The 6,000-nt window shown below is 35.1% G+C and overlaps 1 protein-coding gene across 9 annotated transcripts in view; it reads right to left on the bottom strand.

Moving 5' to 3' along the window:
- Nucleotides 1–563: 563 nt before the first annotated feature.
- The window catches only part of LOC111872186 (CCAAT/enhancer-binding protein gamma-like), a 28,365-nt gene continuing 22,928 nt past the window's right edge, over nt 564–6,000 (bottom strand). For 7 of the 9 annotated variants that reach the window (XR_004513873.1, XM_023865825.2, XM_023865824.2 and 4 more), the window contains one exon: nt 564–1,123. The gene's annotated coding sequence lies outside the window, so the exon portion shown is untranslated. Of the gene's footprint in view, nt 1,124–2,677; nt 4,218–6,000 lie in introns of those variants that run through there. The other 2 variants (XR_002844178.2, XM_023865823.2) reach the window with 1 other exon arrangement.

Genomic DNA, 6,000 nt, shown 5'->3' with positions numbered 1-6,000 from the left:
TTACAGCTACTCTTAGGATATAAAATGTTTGTCGCTGACAGCCATGATGCAAAATATCTGAGCATGCAATGTAATATGAGGTATATTATTGTTTTTGTGACTCAAGAGTGAGAAAAATATACAGTTCCACATGTAGATAATCCATATTGTTCCATATTCACACGAAGCTGACAAATTATGTAATATACAGCAACATTAAGATTACAGTCTGCTTTAGTAGATAGTTACTAACATATTGGAGCAACATTCTACTTCAGTTTTTAAGGCCAACCATGAAAATATAGACAGTACATCCATTTTAAAAGTTAGTACCTATCTACCATATAATGTGGAACCAAAACCCAGAACACCAAAATTTTAATACCACTGTGAGGCCTTCAAACCTTACTAAGAACAAAATTATATTTGTTATAGTTCTATGATATTTTTATCATGCCCAGAAATTCAAGCACACTTGTACTTAAATTCTTAATTTAACACAGTTATCTTCAAAATTGTTAATGATATGCCAAACATTACACATGTGCTGTGGAAGCATATTTTTATAGGATGCATGATATATCTTTCTACATGATAAAGATCCAAAGATAGATCTGATTCTATGCAATAAGAGTGAACAGATTTTAGGTACTAAATAATTAGAAAGTAAAAAAATATGTTATCAACAGATAAAAATATTTTGTATAAAAGCATCCATGATTATACAAAGCATGCTGCACAAGCCGTCAGTATTTTAAATAAAGCGAACCACTGTTGCAGTGAACCATGAAAGTCAACTTTAAGTTGCGCATTGCAAGTCTATATTGGTTATCATGGAAGAGGGATTTGTACTGAGAAAATGTATACTACAGATCACATGATGCCAGGCTTGCACACTGACACATTCTCTCACTAACACTCAAGTCTTCCAAGTCTTCAAAATCAATCATGTCTTCCTCTCTAATACATATGAAATCTTGCACATTATTTTAAACCCTTTATTCTCATCGAAATATGAGAAGAATTTTTGTTTTACTGCATCAGCTTCTGAGCCATTGGATTTGTTAAGTTTATCTTGAATGTCATCGATTTCCTTTATTGTTTATGACAACAAATTTGTGGTCTTTCCCAACTTTGTTATAGACTGCAACAAAAAACTGAAATTAGCAAGAATGCTGGCAACTTCAGTTATCAGCACCCTCAATTCATTTAGCACAGAACAAATTATTTCCAGCTTTTCTGATCAACATACAATGACATCCAGCCCAGTTCTCCAATGTATAATTACTGGAGGTGGGGGCTTTCTTTTTAAAGAGCTCCATTGCAACTGGCAATTTCTGAAAGATCATCCCATGACCACACTTGGACAAAGCACATGAGTCATTTCACAGACTCTGAGCAAAGCATGCACAAACCATGTAACATGTATTGGTTTGGAGCAGCTCAATGAAAGTCCTGCTGCTTTTATCATGTACAGTAAGGTACCTGTTACTAGCAACATGTCAAATTCCATCTGTCTACAGAGTCTACACAATTTCATTGAAAACATATGCTATCGTATGATTCACTGCAGACATTTCCTGGCATGGCAGAGGAAGTGATTTCCCTTTTTGCCTTTCTAAAGACCCCAATAACAATGTTTGCATTCTTCCTTCCACTTGCATCAGTAGTTTCATCTATGGTCACCAATGAGATGAGCGAATCCCCATCTGTCTACAAGTCTAATTTATGCTCGTTTCACACATAAATTTCTGATCTCCCACCCCCATCAAAATAAAGAAAGGTCTCACCAGGCAACATGACATCACCTGAGTATTGGAATGTAGTATGTCCATCAATGCCAATTTTCAATAACAGTATTTGAAGTTAGGGAATCATCTGCACTTTAAATGTGACTTAGAGCAAAACACATTCTGAAATCTCATACCTGAAGGTAACGCAAAACTATGGAAATATTTGGTGGCAGTACAACACAATATGACAATTAAGAAAAGGGTATTATCTCAGTTTCACATAAAAATGGAGACAGAACACTCTAATCATGAGGCAACAATGTGTCACTTATCTTGATTTTCCGATAACAGGCTGCACAGATGTGCAAAATATTCGTTTATCCATTCCCTAGGACATACATTACTCAACATCCCAAAATATTCATTTACATAAAATCTGTGGAAATATGTGTTTTTAAGTGACACCAGAGTCTCTGTATAAGCAATAACTATCATAACTTGAACATTACACTGATTTTCATGAGTTTAGACAGCTGCAAAAATAATATTATTTTTTACCTAGAAATCTGTTACCTGGCAATAAGTGTTCAAATATTTGATACCATGTCACTGTCACACCTCCTCTTTGCTGAAACAAAACATGATGAACTTATCTACAAAAAATAACTGATTGCTTCAAAAGTCCAGTAAATCCTGCCCTACAGCATCCTCTCATTTTCCACACTTCTGAAAGCTATTTACTGTGAAGACCTTTGCAATCAGCAAATGACTGTCATCAACAGACAACCTAAAAGCAAGTATAATGACACTAGTGTCCTTGTATCTGATGTCATATGTTGAGATTTCAAACACACAGAAGACTGCTTCAAACAGAAGATAAGTACACTTAAGTGATCGATCAAAATTCATATTCTTAGTCATATAATTAATGAATTATCATAATTTTCAAAAGAAAAACCAGTGGATTCTCTCAGAAATATTTTTACTTTCATGAAGAAAATTACAATACATGGCAATTTTTTAGAGATGGTGCTAGTTACATAGATGCTATGGTAATTCTGTTATAGGGAGATACAACTTCAGGTGATAATCATTAGCATAAAAACGCTAAGTTACTGACAAATTATGAATGTCTCATAAGTCTTATTCCTTAACCAAGTCTATGAATATGGGTATTTGGGACAGAGATATCAAGAAATAAAAGAAACTTCAAGGAGGCTATTCTATATTTAAAATCATCTGTCAATGAACTCGGTGCACCTCTTGTTGACTGGCAGGTATCAAAATAATATCTAAATTCCCACCATGTGTTTTCCAGCAGGTTAGAAGTGATTTGTGTGAATGCATTTCTAATGAACTACCTCAATTACTGCAAAATTAGCATTCTCTCCTCTTACTCAGTGTTGTACATTGTTCTCCACAAATGGTCTCTTCCATGCATGTTCATGGCATAGAACTTAATTAAATACAGGGACAACTTTACTTTTACTTTAGTGGGGTGGGCCCCAGTGATCTGGGTAGTCCTCTTTCATTCCACTGATCAGGAAATGTCTGATTCAAGAAAGCATGCATGTCTTTCTCATTTATTTGGGAGTGTCATCATGCTGAAATGTTAATTCTTACAGAACACCTATCACACTGTTCAAAACGCTTAGCAGGAGGTTAAATACATTACTGATGTCTGCCAATTACAAGAGGGGCTCAATCTGAATTCTACAGTTTTCTAGAGAGCACTTCCATGAAGTGAAGTTATTTATTATGGGTCAGTCCAACATCACAGGGTGAGCATTCAAATTTGCTGCCAGAGTATGCAAAACAAAACACCATGGCTTTAGTCCGCAAGCGAACTATACCAACTGAGTACGCACTTGAAAGAAATCTCACTATATTAAAGAATGCTGTGAACTTGGAAAGAATCTTGACCACAATTTGTACATCAGTAAACAGCAAGTTTTCTCATGATCTCTTATTTCTTGATGGCCTCCAATTTGACACCCTATAAATGTATCAGAGCAACATTTCTCTGCTTGCCTGATAGAAAAGAAATAATTAAAATCACTCAATAAAAGATGTACCTGTAATAAAGACTTAGTTTTATTTGTTTTGAAAATAAAAATAGCTTGGAGACATGTTTATGCACTACTGAAGGACATAAAGACTAAAACATAAGCACTTTATAATAGCATGGTACAAGAACATTTTGAAACATATGGTGTCTAAACATTATCACTCAGATCTGAAATTGTCTAAAATCTTTGAGCAAAAAAACAAATAACATCAGTCCCAGAAAAGGTAAAGCAGTTCCTCTTCATTTCAATTTGCAGTGGATACAAATGCACACATCCTGCCTGCTCTTCCACTTAAAAAGAAGATACAGCAATGAAAGGAAGGTCGCAAAAATTAATGTCACACATATTTGCTCTAAATCAGATTCAGTTGTATAATCTTCAAAGCATCTTGTTTGTAGTGTCTCTTGCTTTTCAAAAGTAAAATTCACTGGAAAAGCTGCAGAGAGAAATAACACCAACTGAAGTACATACTACAATCTGCAGTTAAAATATTTAAAAATTTGTGACAATTATTGATTATAGTACTGACTATTGATTGGGCCCAAATGAGCAGGTTCTTTGCCAGAGCACAGAGGAAAAATCCAGTCTCCAAAACGTTGTTTTAGATAAAAAATAACAATGGACAACGTCCATTTTTAAGAAACATTTACTTGCAATTAATAATGTTTCAAGTTTATACTCATATAAACTATACGAAGATGAACAGAAGTACATAATGAGGAGCTTCATAATTCAAACTCTTTGTTAAATATTACAGCGATCAGATCACGTATGAGAAATAGGCAAGGCACGTGCAACACAGGGGGGCATGAATAACGAACACATAAATGTAGTACGAAAACCTCAAGAAAAGAGACCAGTTGGGACACTTAACCAGCTGCAGTCTAAATTCAGCTGGTTCTGGATAGGGAATTGTAGTATGATGTGAACTCAATAAACAGCATTTGGGTTCCATAAAAGGTCAAAATTTTTGGACCAGCTAGAAGACTATCCCACTTTCTCAAGAAGAATTCTGCTTTGAGTGGTTATAAACACAGATGAAACTTCACTAATTTGGGATTTATGATTATTTCAACAATTGCTTCTTTTTGTGCACATTGGGGCTTGATGATCACACTGCCATGATTAGCAAGATATAATAAAAGAACAGTTCAAAACAGGAACACAAACCAAAATAANACGTCGGTTAACACCACATATACACGGCGCCAAATCCCAGAAGACTGCTTTCTTCATAGTCACCGCCGTGAAAGCCTCAAATATTACAAAATAAGTTTATTTTTTAAACATGGTCTCAATAATAATGAGTATGTAGGCTACTTGAAATGTTTTTAAGACAGATGTCAAAACTTACATTTTTTTTATACATCATAAGTTAAGAGGGTGGAGTTTGCTGGTGATAGGGTGCCATACATAATACTAAGAGGTGACTGGTGTGATATCATTGTTCTGAATGTTCATGACCCAAAAGAGGATAAAACTGATGATATGAAGGACAGCTTATATGAGGAACTAGAACATGTATTCGATAAATTCCTTCAATGCCATATGAAAATTTTGTTAGGCGATTTCAGTGTCAAAGTAGGAATGGAATATGTTTTCAAGCCAACATTTGGGAATAAGAGTTTGCATGAAATTAGTAATGATAATGGAGTCATAAGAAGTAAACTTTGCCACATTCAAAAATCTGATTGTCAAAAGTACAATGTTCCAACATCATAACAGTCATAAATTTATTTGGACATCTACTGACAGAAAGACTCACAATCAAATTGACCATATTTTGATAGACAGGAGACAGCACTCAAGCATTCTTGATGTCTAATTGTTCAGGGGAACAGACTGTGATACTGACCACTATCTGGTGGTGGCAAAAGTTTGGGAGACACTGGCAGTGAGTAAACAAACAATGCAGAGATTCTATATTGTCATGTGTTAGAGTGACTTTCAAGGGGCTCTTAGACTGGATACTGGACTTCCTGACAACTTATGCACTCAGAACTCATAACTATACTTTACAGATGACTGTCACACACAGGCTAGTGTCCTCAGTCTACAACAGACCCCACTTGCCATCTCCTGGCAATTGATTTTAATATGGTAACTATAACAGTCTCACTCAATTATACACTCCAAATATCACTGTAACTACAGCACATACAAAGCTGTCTCAGTTTTCATTACTTGTTTCCTGGTAATGGATTTCAACAGTGGAGATT

This window comes from Cryptotermes secundus, unplaced genomic scaffold (assembly GCF_002891405.2).
Source record: "Cryptotermes secundus unplaced genomic scaffold, Csec_1.0 scaffold593, whole genome shotgun sequence".
NCBI classification, from domain to species: Eukaryota; Metazoa; Arthropoda; class Insecta; order Blattodea; family Kalotermitidae; genus Cryptotermes; species Cryptotermes secundus.
This window is presented reverse-complemented; position numbering and strand designations above follow the sequence as displayed.